At 38.5% G+C, this 22,921-nt stretch overlaps 1 protein-coding gene across 4 annotated transcripts in view; it reads left to right on the top strand.

Moving 5' to 3' along the window:
• The window catches only part of EPB41 (erythrocyte membrane protein band 4.1), a 153,079-nt gene that overhangs the window by 48,222 nt on the left and 81,936 nt on the right, over positions 1 to 22,921 (top strand). The window contains exon 1 of one of the 4 annotated variants that reach the window (XM_067530712.1): positions 14,216 to 14,702. The exons of the other annotated variants lie outside the window; for them this stretch is intronic. The gene's annotated coding sequence lies outside the window, so the exon portion shown is untranslated. Of the gene's footprint in view, positions 1 to 14,215; positions 14,703 to 22,921 lie in introns of those variants that run through there. 4 annotated transcript variants of the gene reach the window in all.

Here is a 22,921-nt window from a genome sequence, read left to right as displayed (position 1 = left end):
ATTGAAAGAACAAAGTCCTACCTTCTTCATTAGCAGTAATGACTTGGAAATCTTGAATTGACTGGTTTTGTATGTGTTTTGTGACTTTTGAAGCACTCAGCCAATGAGTGTGACTGCATAATGAATTCTATTGGTATCTTCAGCAAAGCAAAGAGACGCTTAGTTAAAGTTAAATTCTTAGTATTTATTTCACTGTTGTATTGCAAGACAAATTTTACTTCTACACAATCTGCAATTGTACTGGTTTTTGGCAAGAATATTTTTGAGCATAACATTAATTTGATGGATGGGGAATGGATCTGATTGTTGTAAAAATACTCATCAGCTGCCTCTGAGTTATTAATATGAATGCTATCTCACTAATACGTGTGACTGGAATTTTTTCTAAATCTGTCTGGACCAAACAAAACCCGCATCTCTACATCTAAAGACATGCTCACAGAAGTTCAATTCTAGATCAGTTTCATTCTTGAATCTTCATCTTCTCTCTGTACCATGAATTGAAATCAGGTTTAAAGAACTGATAAAGCAGTTGACTTTTCTGAGCACCCAGTAATGCAAGTGTTGAGTAAGTCAGCAACTTTCATACAAAGATAATTGGATGCAACTGAACTTCCTGGGGTGAAGACCTGTTGAACAGTCAGCTTCAGAAGTATTTGACTGCTGAGCTGCTTCCCAGGGGTGGAGCCTGGGGTTAACTGTTCTTGCTGCATCTCCAGAAATGGGTGTGGATTGTTTATGCTGTTAGAAAGGTCAAGGCTGCATTTGCACCCTGTTCTTGTATACAATTGAAAAACATGGAGGAACTTGCATTTTACTGTATCTTTTAAAAATTAAAAAGGAAACTGAATTGTGAAGAAACTTAAAGGTCTATACCTCTTCTGTGTGGGTATTCTCTTGTTTTGAGTCATAAAACAGGTAAGTTTAGAAGATGAAGCTAGATTTCATTAATTTGATTCAATAATATATTAATTTTATAATTTACTTACTGAAAAAACAATTGAAAACCCTGCTGTCTCTGATTTAACCTTATGAAACTTTTAACTTTGGCAAAAACAAGTAGTGAGGAGTCATATTGAAACTAAGATTTGTGGCTTGAATGTAAATGGATCTTCACTGTAAATTAATTTATCTTTGCAATAAGTATATTCTGTACTTGGTTTTATTTCATCATTGAAAATGGTCTTAGAAGTGGCAAAGGCTTTGTTTAAATACTTTAAAAAGAAGTTGGTAATGCATGGAATATAAATATGGTGCCTACTGTGTTTTAGGGCAGATTTTGTTTTTAGGTTTCTCTGTTTTTATGTATGTTGTGACCTTTATATGAATTTAGAGGAAATTTAAGATTGGAACCTAACAGAATTGGAAAAAATGCAAATTTTTTGTGCTAAATATAATTAAAGTTTACAGTCCCAAACTGGAGATGGTAAGTAGGTAGACATAAATTGCAAACAGTATTTCTCTAAAACACAATATTTTAAAGAACAGTTTTTTGTTTACCTTAAGAGTCTAAGCTCTTTGCATTGGGTAACACCATAATCCATTTAAGTGAAACGCTCACAGTGGGAAAATATTTTGATATTCCTTTTAAAAAAAACCAAAAAAACAAAAAAGCACTTACACCATCTTTTGCAGTGAGATTTTCAAACTATAGGACAACTTTTCTGATTGGGCTACAGCTTTTGGATTAGTTCAGAACTCATTCCTTTATCCTCCCCAGCATTTATGCAGGACATATGGTCTCCAGTGCTACCAGTATGCTAACCAGCATATGGTTGAATGCTAAACTTTGCAGTTCTTACTCGTGTAAAACTCCTATTGCCTGAAGCAATTCTGATGAACTGCAGGATTTATCTTAGTGCGGTTCCTATGCTTAAATAATAAAGCCATCTGCGTTTCATCCAGGGATTAAGTACAGCCCAACAATACAGTTTTCTTCCTTTCTTCCTGCCAGAGTCACTTAAAAAATTAACTAGAGGCTGATTCTCTTCAGAAGGGAGGTCAGGTATTCCAGGTAATCAGGGAATGCACAGTTTTAGGGTCCCATTGGATTCATTGCTGCACCTGGTTAAGCAGGCCAAGGAATGCCTTCTTCCATATCTTTGGCTAGTCAAAGGACTATGCTCAATCTTCTTAGGTGATGATCTAACCATATGAAACTATTCTTCCAAGCTCGATTTTGGACATCGTCAACATGCTGCCATGCTGCCAGTTGAGTTTGTGTCAGATTTTGAGCAACGTTTTAAAGCTGAATTTTCTTGTAAAGTACAGACCTCACCTGGGTCCTAAAACCCTAGTTTTCAATGGCCTATCACAGGGAACTTTTGGGAAGGGGTGTGCCAAGTCTTCCCCCTGCCCCTCTCTCACATGCTGTGGGGCCAGCACCCTGGCCAGTGGCTTATGGCATCTCCGGTGCCCAGGGGGCCACTATTTGTGCTGGCCTGGGCGGGGGCTGGCCAGGCCCTCCTCTGAAGAGCCGTCTCCTGCTGACATCTCCGGCAGCCCTCCGGCGGGGAACCGGAGTGAGAGGGGCAGATGCCCCGGGTCACCAGGCAGCGGGGGGAAGGTTGCTTGGCCCATGCGCGCCTGGGTTCCCCGCAGCTCCCTAGATGCATCTAGCGCGGGGCCGGAGGAGGGGCCGGGAGCGCGAGAGGCTATGGGTCTGGATGCTGTGTGGCGGCCGCTCCCCCGCCCCCACCTGCTTTGCGCCAAGAAGGGCGTGGCTTCGGCCAGGGCGCTAGGAGGGGCAGGGCTGCTTGGGGGCTCAAAGTAATCGTGTGTGCTCCCTTTGGCACAGGTACCACTGGTTGCTGATCCCTGTCTTATCAACCTGGGCACCTCTAAGCTTTTTCTGAAGCTGTTTTTAATTTAAAGTGTTTTCCTAACGAAGGGTTTGTCTCTGAATACAGTTGTTTAACAGTTTAATTTTTAAACAGATTTTAGTTAATTGCAAAAGGCTGTGCACGAAAACTCGTATTTCAGTTTAGACCAGGCTTATTTTGGTTTAGTTTAAGTCTTTTAGGAATCTGTTTTATGTTAAACTGAAATAAGGGTCTATACATGATTTGCACCAGTTTAACCAAATGGGTTTAAAATTTCACCTTTAGTTAAAATTGGTGCCACTTTCTCATATAGCCACAACCTAAAGTAAGGCTAGTATCCTCCTTTACCCCAAATGGTGGTGGTTGAATATTAAATTCTAGTTGCTAACACAGTGGTTTTAACAAACAACGCCCTCTCCTCTACCACCCCACCCACAGAAGTAGAGGGGTGTGAGTGTGTGAGTGTGTGAGTGTGTGAGTGTGTGTGTGTGTGTGTGTGTGTGTGTGTGTGTGAGTGAGTGAGCGAGCGAGCGAGAGAACATCTTACTGCTATTTTGGTAACTGTCTTTAAGTTTACTAAGAATGCTAACAGGTTTAATTCTGTAATTGAGATTCATATCTTACTGGGAATACTTCAGATTTGGAATGACTTAATGTTGGAACTGTGCAGGATTTTGGAGGAGAGGCAAAGCTATGCCAGGCTACACTTAATTAGCCTACTTAGTCTTTTCTATGATAAACGTAGCTTTATCTCCCAGAAAGGAGTGCTGGTAACTGAAATACAGTAATAGTTTAAGATTTTTGGCGGCTTGTCTTTCTGTAAAACGTGGTTTCTTGCAGCAGTGTGTATTTTCAGTTTTGTACTATTTCTAGATTCTGAATTCTCTTCATGTTATTTAATTTGATGGAATTGTGCTGTATATCTTCTCCTGTTAGGTCAAAAATTAAAGTCTTGGGGTATTTTCCTACATATGTTTCCAGCGTTAAGATGAATCCTTTTAAACTGGCATCCCCCTGAAAGGAATGCAAGTTCCCTTTCATGTACATTTTACATGAAAGGAAAATCTCTTGAGTTTCTATTGTGATTCTTGCACTGTTTCTTCATGGCCTTGGGCAAATGGCTTACCTTCTGTGCCTCAGTTTCTCCTTATGTAAAATGAGATTTATAATACTCACCTGCCTAACAAGTATGGTGAGGATTAATCAATTAATGTTTTGAAGTGCTTAGAGGATTAAATGGTTCTGTAGTATAACTGTTAAATCTAATATTTTGTATAACATAATCCTGTGCATGTAATATGGAACAACCTTTTGATTTGGGTTGTAACTCTGACCAATTGATATTTCTTGTAGTCAAAGTATTAATTGAAGCACTCTGTATAAACTATGCAAATAAAATGTAATGCAAAAACGAATCCACTATAAACTTCTAGCAATCTTAAGCACGTTTGTTGCCTTTGAATATTCATTATATGTGAGAAACAGGAGTTGCAGAATAAATTGGCATTAATAGTTGAAGTTAGAGGCATTTTCATTAGGATTTTATAAGTTGCAAAAGAATGTTCTATGGTGTTTCTAAGGATTGTACTGTTGCCTTTTATCACTTTCACATCATAGTAGTGAATTGTTTAAGCAGCTTAATCCTGAAACATTTGCTTAGCAGTGGGAGTATTGCAACCACAGAGGTGGAGGATAATAAACATGGCACACAAATCTAGTTCTGAGGGAGATGACTTTCAAGTGTTGCTAAATTATAGGCTCTCAAAGGTTCTAGAGATGAGACCAACTCTCTCTCTGCTTGTTAGATATTGAACTGCTCCTGCAATACATCTGGAATGAATAATGAATTATTAGCCACTTATAACTGTGTGTTTACATGGCATCTGTTAGAGTAATGTGTGTTCCTCTTTAGGACATGGTAGTAATTGAAGTTCCCAATTCTAAGGTAGTGCCAAGTGCCTTCTGTGAACTTCAGAGTTAGTGCCCTAAAACCTCACTGAAGCAAGAGGGAGTTGGGCACTCAGGGCTGAGCAGATTTGGGCCCCAAATAATTAAGGAATTGATACCAAACTTACTGAAGTCAATGGAAATCTTTTAATTGACAACTTCAATGAGCTTTAGATCATGTTCTAAAGTACGTTGTTTTTTTTTTAAATCTCCAGTTGGGATTCACAGACTTCTCCTGCTGTCAGTTTCAGATTAGGTGATAGAGGCTCTTATTTTTTTGAACTGTGTATTGCTAGATCCACTCTTTTGGACTTACCCTGTCCAAGGATGCTTTTTAAAATCTGTCATCAGCCACTTGATCCAGGTGTATTTTAAATTTCACCTCGTATTCTGTTATCACTTTTGTTGTTTTGGAGAGTGTGTGGAGATGTGTGGATTTGTTTTCTTTATTGCAGCAGTAATCAGCACTCTTGACTTGAATATTTTGAGAGCTGTGTCAATGTCAAACTGCAGAGTGCTCTAGAACTGAGTAATTAAGAGCCGAAGTTGAATTCATATTTCTAAATCACCATTCTTTATTAAACATATTTAATAAAACAGACACATCTGGGAATGGCAAGATTCCAGATAAAGGAACTTTTAAAATGATAAAATCCAACTGTTTTTATGTACCAATAGTACTGATAGTAAGAACAATTAACAGGTCAAAAGAAAGTGCCTTATTACATTCAATACAAATGTTTAAACGTTTGCATGCAGTGTTTTTTTCCTTCACAAAACCCAAGTTTTTTTCATAGTTCCTGTTCAGGGTTTAAAGGACACTGACAGGTCAAGTCACTTTTTAAGAAACCTACTTCCTTAGCTGTGTTACCAAGATAACTTTAGAATATTAAAAGTAAAATGTGCTTTTTGCTGTTTGTTTACTTTCTGCATCCTACTTATCTTGGACAGTGAAAATGGACCCATTCCCTTTTTTTGACTCCTTTGTACTCATGTTGTGTTTGAAATAAGTAGATAAAACTGCATTAATTAAAACTTTGGAACCAAAATTTTAAGGGATCGTTTTTTTTTTTGGATTGTAAATTTTTTGATTATTTACACAATCTAGGGTTTAAACAGCTAGGTAAGATCTCCTTTTTAATTTTAAACTTAAAATGTAAGAGCTGATTTACAGTAAGCAAATGTGAATGAGGGTAGTTTTTTTTAATTTAATTTTTTAAAATCAGATAAATGCCGTCTTGCCTACATTGTCTAAGGAGTACCTTATAAGCCAGGTGCACTTCCAATAAGATGCAATAATTTGTGTGAATTGTTTTCGGTTTTTCATCCTGTAATACTGAGCTACTAGCCAGAAATACTTGTGACCATTTACTTAAGCTCTTGTAATAGTTTACAAAAGGAAATTGTTTCAATTTGCCTCTGAGGAAATCCAGAGGAGGTGGGTTTTAAGAATGTTTTCATTACGTGGACATAAAGCTGGTTTTGCATAAGCCATCTGTCTGACTGGGAGTTGGTGAGATCACAGCTGCTTTTTGCCCTCTCTCTGGTTTTTCACTATGGATTCATTTGGACGGGTTTCTCACTGTGGTTTTAGACTTAACAATGATATCAACAGAGCTTGCAGAAAAGAGGATTTGTGGGGTATTTTATTCTCTTGTGCTCCATGAATGCGGATTTCAACAACATTGTTTTGTTAGTTCTGTTGTCAGCAACACATTTAAAATAATAGGTCATTTGTCTGGTATTAAGGCTGTGATATTCAGGGCACTCTTGGATTAAAAAGAAGAAGAATTTATCTGCAAAACTCAGTTGAGTTTTTAATATTATTTTTTGTTCTAAATTACATAAAGTGAGCAAGACAAATGGTGGCTTTGAGGCCGAAGTGGTGATGCTAATCAGATATGTCTTGGGCTTCTCGTAAAAATATGTTGCCATATTGTTCAAAATGTACTTAATTATTTGTATAGCACCTGAAAGTGTTAGGTGCCTGATAAAGTGAATGAGACATTCTCTGTCCCCAAGAGCTTGCAGTCCACAACCCTCATCTTCCAATTGGATGGAGTACTATTAACTTCAGTGGGGCTTTAGTTGGTGCAGAGGTCCAAATTAGTGGATCAGATTACATGAGTGGGATTTTAATATAAGAGATGGAAAATGCAAGCAACAAACATCAGGACTATGGTAACAAAATTAGGGCTGTGCAGTTACTAATGTTGGCTGTGTGTTCTCTGATAGCTTATATCAGGAGTTCTCAAACTTTTTTTGCTGGGACCCCCTTTAAAAATATTTCAGGCTGTGACAAACCCCCCTGCCATGCCATCCTTGCCTGCATGCATGGGGACTGACCGCTGGTGATCCCCCCTCCCATATAACTTCACAACCCCCTAAGGGTCACGACCCCCAGTTTGAGAATCCCTGGCTTATTTGTACGCCCTTTTAAAAAACAAACAAACCTATTTTTGGTACCAAATAACATTTATTGTGTCTCTTACTAATATATAAAGTCACTATTTTATAACATAACATGAGGTACTTGTATTTAGAAGTACTTTTAAAAATACATTTATTCTTATTTGTTAATACTTCGTTTTTTGTAAATGTGAAACCTTAGTTTAAAATTGGCTGCTTTATAAATACGTTTCCCCTCCTCTTCTGTGTTTGCCCATCTCTTTTTTTCTTTGCTTAGATATAATGGCAGGTTTCCTTAGTGTGTCCTGCATAGCTCTTCAGTTTCATGTAGTATTAAAAAACTTGTGAGCTGTTCAGTTTTCCTAGTTGGGTTTAATCCATACTGAAATTGCACACTGGTGGTATTGTGGGTGGAGTGGTGAGAGAACCCATGGCTATCACACAGATGTGGGAGGAGGGAAAGCTGATATAAAACTTCAAAGCCCTGTCCCAGGTTTCCCCAGCATTACCCCCTGTGGTCTGACTAGCAATGCCTGTTTCTGGTTAGCCTGTTTCTCTTTAATGCAGTTGGGGACATTAAGCTTTTCCCAGTTCAGTATTTTACTACAAAACGAAACAAAAGCTTAATAAGGCTGCTGGTGGGGATCAGGGACTAATATCTGCAGCCATGTCTAGGCTGGAAGGAAAGGTCTTGGGCAGTAGGGGAAGAGAAAATACACAGAATGAGCAGAGGGAACAAAGGGATAGGCATGCGATTATACAAGATTAAGAGCAGAGCAGCTGTGGTTGTAAAGGAGGGAGGCCTAGACTAATGGACAAGTGCAAGTTGAGCATAAAGGTATAATTTATAAATGAAATGGGGTGTGTGTGTCTGTGTATAGCCCGTAGAATAGTGTACAGTCCATTGAGATGAAAGGCATTATATTAATGCAAGGAATTAACACTGTGACAAGTTGGAATACATTAGAAGTTCTAGTGACCCAGGCCCCGGCACACATCCATTCACAAATACAAGGCCAGTTGGCACTGATATATTAGGTTTGGGGGGGTTTGGCTTACATTTCCTCTGTGTGAGTGTTCCATCCATGCTAGTCTCATTTAATGAATGATAATACAAAGGTTTTTTTTGTCTATTGAATATTGCAGTTGATAAACAGTAAACTGAGACGTCTGCTTTTTGTTAAGTCATTAAAAAGAAAATGGCATTAATAGGGCAACATTAATCTTATATAGCGATGTCAGATACTCCATGTCTTTTGTAGTGATCTAGTTTCTAAGTTCAGTATTGGAGTTAATTCCATTGGTTAAGTACAGAGAGATGTGCTACTAATATTGAGTGTTATAGAGGTAGAAATAGCTAGAAAATATATCAGACAAACAAAATAGAAATTCACTCAACCAGCAACTCTGAACATGGTTGTGATTGAAGTTGGTCTAGAAACACGTGTGAATCTTTTTTCATTATTTCTGGTAAAGACAAGTATTAAATACACACATCATCAGCATGTAACACTTCTCCTGGCTTTTTATTTCTTTCAAGAAACAAAGTATAGTGAAACAAAGGTAGGATTTGTGCATGCTTCTTCCAAATAGCTGTCTGTGCACCTCCTTGGTGCTGTAACACCTTAATTGAGGCCTGATTTCAATAGAAACAATTTTAAATTGTGTGGTGGCTCTCTGAAGTGGACAGATGAAGTCAGTTAAAAACCTGAATGAGACTACAGAACTCTCTTTGCTTCTGATGTAAGTGAGAATTGAAACCCAGGACTCCAGAGGTGAGAGGCATGGAGACTTTGGTCCAGCTGGTGCCTGAGGGCTGGATCCAGTCTGCAGCATGATTCTATCTGTCTCCCTTGAATGATTTTCAGTTGCATGAGCCTTGTGGGCTCTTTGCACCCATCTTCCAGTGGTGGCTATGAAGCTGCTGCCAGAGTCTCCTGCCTGAGTCAGGGTTAGGATGACCAGATAGCAAATGTGGAAAATCAGGACAGGAGGTGAGGGGTAATAGGCGCCCATAGAAGAAAAAGCCCTGAATATTGGGACTGTCCCTATAAAATTGGGACATCTGGTCACCCTAGACAGGAGGTAGCTGCTTTTGAGTTTCTTCTGTGAATGTATCTGGGTATTGTGTGTTGTGGTGTGTGCTTTATGGATTTGAAACTTGGCATGTGTAAACATGCTGCAACAGTAATCCGAGTAAGGGTACAAGTAACCACAATGGCTGCAATAAGAAAAGAAAAGTAGATGCAGAGAATAGAGCATTTTAAACTAAGTGGTCAGCATCACCTATGGAGGAAACAGTGCACAGAGACTCGGAAAACTTAACTTCCTTCAAGAGCTGAATGCAGAATATGGGGATTTGCTCCTCTGTTGTCAAGTTTGGTAGCTGTATGTGGAGAAGTGCCTTCTACACTTTTCTTCACTTAGAAAGGAGATCCTTTCATTTCTGAAAGAAGAGAAAATAAGCAGCACCACCCAGTTTCAAAAGCAGTTGGATGACTCAGCACTTCTCTGCTCACTGGCCTTCCTAACAGATATAACCGCTTATCTTAATACGCTCAGTCTCTAGCTGCAAGGTAGAGATCAGAATATTTCTACTTTTATGAGTCATGTCAATGCATTCCACAGAAAGCTTGGACTCTGCAGTGTGCCCCTTCAGAAGAATATCGCCCATTTTCCATCTTTCAAGGAACTCTCAACCGAGATGGATGATGCTCATTTTTGCAGCTTCTTGGAAATTATATGAAACATCTTAGCTGAGTCTATGGCCGATTGAGTTTGAGATCGAGCATTCAACTGTTCAACAATCCAGTGGAGGCTAGAGCTATGTGAACTGCAGATTGATCCTTACTGTCTTTCCAAGAAGAATTAATTGCATGAAAACTTCTGGAAACTTGTCCCTAAGAATCAGTTTCTCAGCTTAAAAGACTCTTGTGCTGAAACTGTTCAGTGTTGGGAAGGACATACATCTGCAAAAGCACATTCTCTGTTCTAAAATACATGAAGTCAAAATATCACCACAAACTAGAACACAATACCCTTGGCTGCTGTCCATGATTTGCTTCTGTGAACAGTGATGTCCACATCGTGACTCTAGTGTGAGGAAAAACCTTTTCTTCAGGGTTCTTACTAAGTGAGCTATTCTCTTAATTTAATTTTAATTTCTTTTTATTTCTTCTTAATGCCTACATCATCCTAAAAATGATCTATTTCTAGAATCTGGAATTATATTTCTGAATGTGGCCCGTGGAGTTGCCTCAAAACTAGCATCTGGGCTACCACATTGAAAAGGGTGGCCCATATGTTATCTATACAAGTCTGGCTTTCCTATTCCTTCACTGATGTTACAGCCTTCATAGTGGAACTCCGCTGTGGTGGCCTAATGATCTATTACCATATTAGGGTAGGAGTTTGATATAGTGTTTCAAAGGCAAGAGTGAAGGCAAATACCCCCTCCCAGTAATAGTATAACAGCTCCACAGGCAGGCAGAAGGTTTCAACGTAATAATGTGGTTCAGGAGCAGACTTGGGGATAATAAAGTGCTTGCCATGTATTCATTCTCCCAGTGGATCAAAGGGACTCCTGACAACTGAATGATTCAAATGAAGAGGCGAGAACCATCTCCCAGCCAGAAGTGCACTACTAAAATGAGACAACAAAAAATGGGGCAAGAAAAAAAGTAATGTCTGCTCCCTACCCCTTGTCATAGCCTGAAGAATATACTTTGGGGAAATTGATTTTATTTAAAAAAAAAAAAAAAAGGCTGTGAAATCCCTGAAACGCTTTCTCCACAGCTTGTAATTGTGTTTAAACAGTGAAAAAACAAGCAGACTGACTTAGTGCTTTCCCTATTGTTTCAGTCAAGTAGTCCTCTTGAAAAAGTCATTCCACAAATGGAACAGAAGTAAGAATTGATTAAATGGCATAAGCTATTCTTTTCATTACGCTAGTAGTGTGAAGGTTTGTCTTTATTACATCATATTTAAGCACTTGGTGGAAAGTTGGCTCATGAATGTTCTGTTAGTTGTACTGTTGTTGTAGAAGATCAGTGACTGGTAACATGGAAATACTGATTTCTGGGAAGTGAACAGCAGTTTTGATTCAAAGCCATCTTGAGTGAGTTTACAAATGTGTTGCATCATCTGCATCAGCTGTTTGTTGATATAATTAAGGAATGAAAACTCCATCCACATCCCTATTCATAAAGATTAAAAACTAAAGCTGCCTTGTTTCACTGCCTGATGAAAAAAATGTGGTCCCATAATTGGTGAAGTAGGCTGTAGTACTCTTTCATACAATAGTAGCTCTTTTTCATGTGGTGATGAGTGTTGTAGAAAACCTGAAAAGTTTCACGGGGAAGAGCAGGACTGAATTAACATTAACATTTTAATTTTGTACAATTTGGTTATTTAACAGAGAAGAATGGTTGGTTTTTATTTAATCACTTTTTTAATCCTAATTTGGAGTCCCCAGCCAATTGGCTTCCATGTCCTGCTCAAACTGTTGTTTTTTGGAGTGGTTCTGTTCCATCTTTTCCATGTTCTTGGTGGAGAGGAGAAATTCTTCTTCAATGCCAAACTGCATTTCTTAGATATTTCCTCAGTTTTCTAGACCACTTCAGTAGTATACAGAACCTTAGATCTCTCATCCTCTTAAGTATCATAGCAGCCATTGTAAATATGCTGCAGAATTTTTCCTCCCTCTTTCTGATCTGTCTTGCTTCCTGCTCATTCTTATTAAGCTCATTCCCTTTTCGGTCTTCAGTTTTATGGTCAACGTTGCAACTAAAGTAAGGAAAAATATCAGAAGTGGATTAATCTCTGTGCTAGTACTTGTACTCAGGGGAGGTAGGTGGTTTCTACTTTTCTAATCTCTAGGCAGTGGGGCCCCTGGCACATGCCTTGTCAGCCCTAACTTGCACTCTCCATTGCCTTAGTCATCTTTATGGAGCTTGGGGAGTCACAGCTGGCACAAAGGGGCAATAGGGCAGCTATGAATCTGGCCTTTGTCCAACAGATTATTGTTCACTAATAGGTTTTCTCAAGGAACTTTAGTTTATTTCCTATTGATGATCTGTACAGTACAGGGACCATGTAGAAAATTTAAAAATATAGAAACTCCTGTGGCATACAGAGTGGCGATGAGGGTTCTGACTGCATTGTATATAGTACATTGCTTGAAGATATTCGTTCATGTGAACAGATTTTTTCTTTCCTTGAGATTTTCTCTGTGCTACTGCTTGTTGTAGTATGTGGTGCTGGACATTGAAAGGGAAGAGAAATTAAAAGGTGACAGAACATTAACATAGAGTAGTGGCAGTAAATTGAGGGATGTCTAAAGAGAATATAAAGGGAAAATTTATTATTGAGAATAAGATGTAGATGTATATTTCTGAGAAGCATAATAGCAGTGATTTTTGCAGTATCCTTTTGGGTCTTTAATGTGAATATATAAAATTGAACCACTGTAAATTTCTCACCGGACAACATGCTACTACATGGCCATATCAGTTACCTTGCTTTGTAGCAGTCCTTCTTAGTCAACTCTATCTTAAGATGACATCTCCGGTAGGATCCTTTTCCAGGCCCAGTGTAGGGTGGTCGCTCTGAATGAGTGCTTTGAGAATGAATGCATGTCCCATCACTTCTTCCTTCCAATATTTTGAAAATCTGAATTTCTTTTTCTCCTTCTCCCGTTTCACCTTTTCTCAATCTTTGACTCCATTATCCTTCCTGTTGCCGAAGCTCACAATCTTGAGGCCCACTGACTCTTTCTTTTCCTTCTCTCCTCACATATCTTGTCATGCCCTGCTCTCTTCAATATCTGCTTCTTCTCCCTTCCCATTGCCAAAACCTCTGTATGCTTCTTTCTGAGCTTCCTCCTAGAATGATTATGGTAAACTTCTGTCTCTCACCACCCAACTCTTGCCTCTCCATCTAGTAACGTAATGCTCTTCTTTGCTCCTCATGTAGATAGATATCTATTATCTTGATACTCTATTCCCTCCACTGGTTTCGAGTCTCGTTCTGCATAAACCTCAAACTCCTGGACCTCACTTACATCTTTGTCCTCATTGTCTGCTTCACCCCTGTTAATGTTTTGCTCTGTGCTGTGTGCATCTGTCTTGCTGAACCGTTCTTTCATTCACATTTCTGTGTAGTTTTTGTTCCCCACACTGCCACATGTTTGGAAGAACCAAAAGTGATAGAGAAACATTTTCATACACAACATATCATTGAGCTGTGGAACTCATTGCCAGAGGATGGTAGTTGAGGCCAAGAACTTAGCAAGATTCAGAGAGGACTAGACATTTATGTGGGCAATACGAGTATCCAGGGTTGTTCTAGTTAATGCTAATAAAATAGTATTGGAAGGAGGAGAGAAACTCATGTTTCAGGGTTTGTCAGTATTTCCTAAGGAGACTTTCATGCAGGGCAGATGACCCCACAGCTACTTTTGGTGGGCTTTCTTGCATTTTTCTGTGAAATATCAGGTCCTGGCCACTGCCAGAGGCAGGATGTTGGACTAGATTGACCATAGATTTGATAGTTTCAGTATGTTTCTAAAGTGCATTGTATCAATAATAATGAAAAGATGGGGATTCTTGAGGCTCTAACTCTTCTCTCTTCCTTTGTTTGCTTCTTGATGGTTGTAAGGAACAAATTAGACACTAATATTTTATTTTAATGTAACTAATTCATAACTATTCTTTGCTTCTTTCATCCTTCCTTCTCTCCCTGCCCCCCTCTCTCTTCTCGCTGTCCCCCTCAAAAGCAAAGTGTTGATGTCTTTCAAATAATTTAAAATGTTATTCAAAGACTGAACCAGGCATCACTGCCTTGGAAACATGTCATGTTACAACCCTTCACGTGGGAGAACTAAAATATTTTGTACTCGGCTGTCCTCTCTTCAAAATGGCAAACAATAGAAAAGGGGAGAAGGAAGGAGAACCTTCAGTTTTTTGTTATAGGCTGAATATCCTTTCTTACCTTGGTAGTTAACTCAATGGACATTCCTTGTAATAATATTAAAAAGTGACGGGCTTACAGAGAGCTTGTTGACACAACTTGTAACTAGACTCTTTGGACTTTGAGTTATTTATTTATTTATTTTTCCCTTTTCCCCCAAGCTCTTAACAGCTAGTGACTGAAGGTAAAAAACAAAACCATTTTTACAAGGGAAGAGATCTTGGAATCAGTTCAGAGCTGAATCAGTATTTAGTTATCTGCTGAAATGTATTACATTTGTGGAGTGAACAGCAATTTTGAGATGTTAATTATTGACTTAAGGCCTGATCCTGTGCACCCTATTCCCCAATTGAAGTCAGTAGGAGTACTTGTGTGAGCAAGGGATTGTGGGATCTGTCTGTGGCTTATCAAGAAATAGAGTTCTGCTTGATTCCCATTTTAAAGAGACTTTTTGTTTGTTTGGTAGTATAAACCCAGAATTTTGGATTGTGCGGGTATTTTTCGGTTTTTGCTTTTAAAGAGTCTTAATCCTCTTGAGTGCTACTTCTAATGCAGGTAAGCAATTGGCTTTTGAAAAATGATTTCAAACCTGACATTGTCCCTTTAATGCAATTTGTATTGGGGAGAGGGACATGAAGCTGGGGGGAGGAGGTATAAGGAAAACCCCATAGTGCACTCACACCTTGTTGCCATACAGTTGCTTCTGTAAGCATTTAGACATAATGCAATGAGTACGTAGAGGGGAGGCAGAATCACAGTCCAAGTGCGTGAGCTAGCTGTGGCCAGGCATGCTTAACGCAGCCATTTGGAGTCTGCTACAGAAAAGCTGTAGACGACTAAAGTCTTTGAAATCTTTGTGTCAAACATCTTCTCTTGTTTCTCTACTAATACGTGTGTTTGTGTGTACACATGCTATTATTTAGCAGGCTGCTCTTTATCAGAGGAGTACATTAGGTCCCTCTTGGATCCTAATTATAGCCTCGGCTTGGAAACAACCAAAGGGAAAATAACAAAAGCAAAAACCATTTCACTCAGTGCCTGAAAAACTGTTAAAGAAGGAGGCCAAGCTCTGTTGCTATACCTCCAGCATAAATGAGGCGTAGTGTGAGTAAACACATCTGTGCACAGGAAAAAAATCTTTTGTGAAGAATTGAGGGTAAATCACTCAGCTGAAATAAACTGCCTCTGTCTCTGACCATAAGAAACTATTCCTTTAGAAACTATATAATACTAGTAGAGGGAGAGTTTTGAATGCAGTTTTCTGAGTCTGTGTCTGCTGTTTGCAGCTTATGGTATTAAAGTCATGAGTGGAACGACTCTTATAAAGTAAAAGCACCAATGACTCTGACCTGTGGATAATGCCAACTGGAAAAATTAGTTTTTGATCCACTTTGACCCATATTCTGGGAGTGGCAGCTCTCCTAACAGTTCCTCCCTTCCTCAGTACAATTTGATGGATCATCACCTCAAGCCCTGTCTTTCTAGACTTTGAGCTAAGCTGCCACCTATGGTCTCGTGCCCATTGCTTCTTTTCCTGTTTTTGTAGCATCGCTGCTATTGATTTAGAAGCTAACTTTAACAGCTATATCATACACATCTCGTTATGTAAAATTTTGCAGTTTTGTTCTGATGTCTGTAATGAATGGTAATAATCCTTATGGCTAGACTTTTTCTTTATCTTCTGTCATATAGTAAAAAAGAGAGAACTGCTTTCATGGATAGACTTTTTTGAAGTATATATTTTTAAGCTAAAGAAAATGCACTGTGTCCCTATATATGCTCAAAAGGAGATTAAAGCTACGGGACTGCTGCTGTTACTAGTGTGCTTGGAAGAGGTAATAATGTAAATCTGAATGAGCTCATTCCGTTAATAACCTAAAAGAATAGTTTGTATGAACTCTGCTTGATCCGTGCATTCGTCCTAACCATTCCAATTATGAATAAGTTTCCTTGGCACATTGTGAATTTGTAGGCATTTCCAGCTGTATTACTGTTGAGCCGACATAAGTGAAATGTAAACCTTCTGGAGCTATCGTCCTTGTCAGTTAGCGAGATCTTTAAACAGCTGCATTATCACAAAATGTTTTTAAAATCTCGAGGTTATTTTCAGGAAAGCATTTTCTGGGACACTTTATAGAGAAGAACTTTATCTGAATTCTTGCACACCATTAATGTGCAATAAATTTTATCCCTCTATTAATGTCACATCCTTATATAAATCCAGTCCTCAGTTTGACATAAATGATCTTCTGAAGGCAGATGGTAAGCTAATGTTTTGCTCCCTCATTTAAATAGAAAAGCGGTACCATGATAGGAAGATGAAGGAAGGGGTATGATGCTGCTGACATACAGTAGATTACTGGGAGTGGTTTAGCGAGAATTAAATCCAGGCAGTTACAATGTGCCATCTGTGTTAACACTGGGAGTCTTATTTTTCCTTTGTTACTGAGGCAAAATTTTCAGATGTTTTGATGAATGTATCATATTTTTTCTGGTAATTGAACCTCACCATTGAGTTAAAGGGACACAGTCAGTCTGTTCTAAACCTAATGGCTTATAAAGGACCAAATAACATTTTAAAAGTAACCTGCAAGGGATTTACTTTCCTAATTTGGGGGGCTCTGGGCAGGATTAGTATGTTTTAACTAGAGAACACGCATATTAGATATTTCTATCAAGGAGAAATGGAGTAAATATAAAATCTGCACTGTGCTCTTCATATCATCAGAAGCTTTAGAATGTGATTTATGCAGAGGTGATTTTAGAACTAAAACATTAATTTACAGTTTAGGACACTGAACACTGTTATAAAATTCCCAAAGCCTTGAAAAAATGAGAAATTTTAAACTCTAAATCGTTTACTTTATAGCTATTCTTTCATCTCATGGAATAATTCATTAACATTTCTAGTGTATTTTATATATCTGGGAATGCTGTACTTGGTTGATCCAATTTGTTGTATAACCAAATACATGATTGTTTTCCATAATGCTTATAAAAATGCATTATACAGTATAATGATGCTGAGCTTCAGCCCATGCATATTTTGATTGTAATGGAATTGCTAGAGTTTTTGTTGAGTTTGCAGTGGGTTTCTCTGTAAAAATTTTCAACAAAGTTCTTTGTTGTGTTTTCTTAATCCTTGTCGGAACCTTTTGAGATACATACCTGGAGGTTATTTGTTTGATTGTTCATCTTTAGTAACACATTTTCAGAAGGTTAGTGCTATTGTTACAACAAGTACTACTAAAGATTGCTATAAGCCGAAGATGCTTGAGAGAGAGTTTTTTTCAGTTTGTTTACTTTGTGCACTTGACAGGACTTCTCATATAGTTATTTTCTGCAATGGTTTGAGTGGACCTTTCACAAACCAAGATGGGGAGGGAGAAGCATGTTAGTAAGAGAAACAAGAAAATATAATTGTAAAACCACAGAAATTGACAGGGGGCTCAGATGCAGGCGTAGTACCTGAAACTACCTTTAATTTGCTCTTTAAAAATGGACAAGATTTAAAGTTGATTGTGTTCTTTAATTGAAATCTCCCTCCTTCGTCACTTATTGCAGTAGTGTTTATGTTGCATTTTGTCTTTCAGTGAGGCCACATGTTCGTTTATTAGGTAACTAGGTTAACAGCAGTATGTTGTAATACATATGACTTTATAAAATAAACTTTGTTATATTGTGTATTTAGGCATTAGTATCTACTGTACCATTAAAGTATTGTACTGGTACATATCATAAAAACTGAAGGCTTCTTAACTAAAAAAGATCATTTTTTTTCTTGTAAAAAAACAAAGCCCTTTACGTTTAAATGGTCATTATCATAACTTTATGTTGAAATGATCAGGGGATTTGGTTTCTGCGTTGGAGGCAAGAATAAGTTAGTGTCTTAACCCTGTTTGAATAATAAATGTGCTTGCTTCTGAATAAACTGTGATTAATGGACATTGAAGCACTTTCATGATGTTAGATTCGCTGTGCTAGCTGTGTATCCCACTATTAGTCTTTCTGTGAGCCATGAGGACGAATGAGCACAGCTATATTTGGTTTTGGTGTGACATCTTTATTAGTTGTACTTTAATACATTTTAATCACTTATGCTAATCAAGATCTTTTGAAGACAAATATACAACGATCTCTTAATATTATCATCGTAAGGCTTGAAATGTCCAAACTCCCTGGAACCAAGAGAGAGGCAGCAGAATTAATTAAATCTTTCTAGATTTTCCAATTAGCTACATTCTGAGTTACCACAGTTTTAGTGTAGGTATGTTGGAAGAAGTGGAAGTTGGCAAGACTCCAGAACCCAAAGTCCTGTCTCATTTGCTGTGACACTGTTTGAATTGGGTGTTTGCACTTGTGTCCTTCACTAACAATTCCCCTTTTCTACTTGTGTGCAGCTCGTAAGTGAAATTATTTTTCTTTTGTCAGATGTTTGTCAAAGGAGTTTCTTGATGCATAGAATTAAATTGGTCATTGTTGTTATTTGAAAACTTGTTACTGAAATCATTCAGATGGTGTTAGAAACATGAAAATTTACTACCTTAAAAAGTTTACAATGTAAATAATGCATAGTAGCCATATTTGAAGTCCGTGAAGTCAATGGCAGTAGCACCTTTGTAAATGAGGGCAGAACTCATCGTTGAAATCTAGAACACCCAGTATATTTGGAACAGCACTAACTTCCTATCTTTAGAATCAATAAAATAGAAAAACCAATTAGTTTATTCAAACCCTGAATGTTTGAAACAGAAAATAGGATGGAAAGTCTTCCAGTTACTTATTAGATTCTAATTTTTTTTTCTAAGAGTCTGGTTTTGCTCATAAAAATCTCTCTTGCTGAAAAGAGGCTGTCTAGAAAGATGTAACTATAGTGTGCCAGCTATGGATCAGAGGAAGATGCTCTCCATATGGTCAATGAGGGTGTGGTTTGAGTTTCAGGAAAGGTGGATTGGTAGTTTGAAGGTGAAGATGTAATCTCTGCAGAGGATGGTGGGAATTCCTTGGATCGTTAACAGCAGTCCCTTTTAGGCGGTAGAGTATTTCAAGCTCAGTTTTACACTTCTATTTTCTCTTATATTAAAAACCACTTTATTGTAGGCTGATAGTGAGACCTAGTGACTTTTGTCCTAGGTACTGCTGTCTGGTAGCCTCGCTTCTGAAATATTTGTCATTAGTATAATAACTTTAGGCCTAGATATGCATGTCTATCAGTCCTGTGAAATTCCATCTATTACAGAATGCTGAAGCATGACTCCTCAGCAATACAGGCTACCATGAGCACATTAAATCTGTCCTCGGCTCTCTACATTTACTTCCCATAGACTATGGAGGCAAGTTCAGAGTCTTGGTCCTTATTTTCAAGGTGCTCAATTGCCTGGATCCAGCATATCTAAAAGATCACTGAAGCTTTGGGATGCTGATTACTCAGTTCTGCTCCTCAGGCACAGTGGTACTTTTTACGGTAAGGATAAAGCGTGTCTGTGCAGGAGACAGAGCGTTCTGGGGAGCTGACCGAAGACTGTGGAACAAATACCAACAGGAGTTAAGGACCATAACAAATCTTACGCTTTTCGTTCCAACTGCAAGGCATGCTTTGTTGATCTTAACTTCTAACAGACACACAGCAGCATACCTTTTAATAAATAATCTAAGCACTAATCAACCAAAACAAAATGCTACACTGATGCATACTTCTCCCCCTGGAGAGAGGATAAGAGAAGATGCTAACCACACGTCACAGACATGAGTCATGTTGCTTAATGCACTGACTGCTGGAAGGTGCTCTGATGCTATAGTGGTGAGAGCAGGATAAAAACTTAAATAGAATAGAATATAACTTTAAAAGTGAATTGTTATGGGGGGAAACCCCCTCTCATCTCCAGAACTACATGAGCCAAAATTTCATCAGTACAGCAGGTGCATCTGTGTCCCAGAAGTAATGAATAATAAGATCACATCTAAATGATCTGCAGGATCTGAGACCGTCTGTTCAGGGTAGAGGGGATATGAATGAAAGCTTTGTCTGCATTTCAAAATGTCTTCTCCCTCCCCCCATCTCCAAATTGAGGGAGTATGGGAGTATCTTACTAATAGTATCTTCCCTAGGTCTTTAACAAAAGAGCTGTGTAAAAAAACAAAACAAAAAACTGTTACTCTTTCTGTGAGTTGTGCTATGATAGTGAAGGTTTTAAGAAATTTATTTTAAATAGCATATGTTCAATCTTAATTTTGTTGTGCCTTATAAGATAGGGCCTTGCTTTCAGTTGAAACCATAAAAATGAATTTTGAATGTAAAACTTTAGAGAGAACATAAGAACAGCCATACTGGGTCAGACCAATGGTCCATCTAGCCCAGTATCCTGTCTTCCCACAGTGGTCAATGGCAGATGCTTCAGGAGGGAATGGACAGAACAGGTAATCATCAAGTGACCCATTCCCTGTTGTCCATTCCCACAGAGAATATAATTAGTGAGTCCAAGCAGAGCGACAGAGGGTGAGTGCATCAGGGACTTTGTAACAAAATATTGGACTGCACTTTAGTGAATAATTGTTGTTGGCGGCTAACTGACTCTCTCTTAAAACCTTATTGGGAAGGGCAGGGAGAGGAAGTACTCGTACGTGCCTATCTCCACATCCCTAGGTTTGTGATGTACATTTGGATCAGATCACTGGACTATCCCTGAGAAAAGCAAAGATGTGATGTAATTCCTGAAAGACCAAGGAAAGACTTGAGATGTTTGCTCATCCTCTTTCAGAGGCGGAAAAAACATGGTTTGCAACTACACAAGAACTGTCCCTTGTTCAAATCAACCAAGCAAACAGACTTTGTTCTGAGTCCAGAGACTTTAATATTAGTTTTTTCAGAGAGGAAGTTTCTATTATTGGGGAGTTATCCTGTTTACTTCACTTAATAACAAAAGCTTCTGTTGCAGGTCTTAACTTCCAGAGCCTTGCATTTAGATAGAGTGGAGGGAATTTTGAATGGATGATGTTTTGATAGTGATTCTTGCCAATTTATTTTTTCTAAATTAAATCAATAGGAAGCAATTACAAAACACATTGTTTTGGCAGCCTGACCATAACATGACTCACAATTAACCCCTTTACTACTAAATATGGATTCATCTGTGCCGTATAGTCATTCTGATTATAAAGGAGTGTCAGCAGTGCAACTAAACGCCAACTCTTTGAGGGAATAAGTTGGCCATTGATGGAAGTTTACGTGTTGTCCAGTGTATCCAACGTTTTGGGCAGCACTGAAATAGTTAAACACTAGTTATTGCCTGGCAACTCCTCTCATAATATCTAGTTTTGTAGCTGGACTAACAGCATTAACTCTGATTTTCTTCACCTCTGTTGGTGTTGCTTCCAATGTGCGTTTGTGCGTGGAATTTTGTACTGATTTGATGAGACTTGAAAAATTTGAAAGACAACTTGTTCTAGGCAGGTATCATTACATTGTAGAGGAATAGAGACTTTACTCAGTTGGGGTCCAAGAGCACGGTCTGGTTATCTTAGTCCTGTGTGTATCTGCTTTTTCCTTTCTCTTGTGCATCATGCCTTGCTTGTTTTGCTGCACATAGAGGCTGCAAAGTGAAACACACAGATGCATAAGTTTTGCTGCTTCCCCAGAAGAGAGTAGGAGTAGCTTTGTGAAGCTGACAAGCATTGCCAGTTTTATGTTGCTTCTGAGATTTCTTGTCCATTTTCCTCTCCCAAATCCTCTATCAAGCTACAGCATATGAGATATATTTTTAAAAATATTCTACCAAGCGTATGTATAACCTCTTCTCCTTCTTTATAGAAAATGAATTGTTAGAATTTGTCCTCTGATCTACATTATTCAACACCTCACGTCACATGCTCTCTTGCAAGTAGGTTGTGCTATCTGGCTCTAACTTACTTTATTGGATTTTTACTGCTTGAAGAGGGTCCATCGTGTGCTATCTGGACCCTTAACAATCTTAACAACACATGAATTTAACAGACCTATCAGTTACCCTAAGATCAGATAACTTAGCAACAAAATAAATATTACAAATGAACCTCTCCGTGGAATTCCTATCAGAGTGTCTTACCACCTCTGGCTGGCCAAACCAAATCACCTTACACATGAGAGAGGGGGGAAATGGGCTTTGTAGTGCACTCTGGAAGCTAACAAAAATGGTCTCATGGGCTAAGATGAGCAAATGAGTTCCAAAGGCTAGGGTGTGGGAGCTGGCTAATGGAGAATGTCCTGTCAACTGTGGTAGTATCTCACAGGGCCTTAGGCCCCACTAGCACGCACTTAAGCTCTTTAAGGAAATAACAGTAGGTTATATCTGCACAATATGTATTTCCGGTGGTGAAAAAACCCACATTTGACTTTCAGATTCCGTGCTTTTTGCAGGGCTGAAGAAATCTGAGCTGTGATAGAAGGCATTTGAGTCAATAAATGTGAAACTCCAATGTCACTTTCACTTTCCATAGTATAACCACACTTTTTAGAAACCGTCTTATGCTGTATTTACCCTGCTGGTTTGTGAGAATAAGGAGAAGAGGGCAAATGGAAATTAAATTAAATGTCATATTGTGAAGATTTTTTAAATCTGTCTAAAACGATAGTGCAAGGTTAAAGCTTGTCTAGTTTGCTGTTGGTTGGCGGCACTCCCTTGATGTAGACTTATGGGTGAGTGGGGAAAAGTTCTGATTCTTGGAGCCTGCTGCAAAGCAAAATAAACCTAACTGCATGGTATGGACTAGATGGCTCAGTGCCGCCGTTCCCAAACTAT

The sequence above is a fragment of the Emydura macquarii genome, unplaced genomic scaffold, assembly GCF_026122565.2.
Source record: "Emydura macquarii macquarii isolate MOO-44397 ecotype Brisbane River unplaced genomic scaffold, CSIRO-AGI_Emac_v2 contig_3113, whole genome shotgun sequence".
NCBI classification, from domain to species: Eukaryota; Metazoa; Chordata; order Testudines; family Chelidae; genus Emydura; species Emydura macquarii.
Note: the sequence above shows the minus strand (reverse complement) of the source record. Positions and strands in the feature narration are given on the sequence as shown.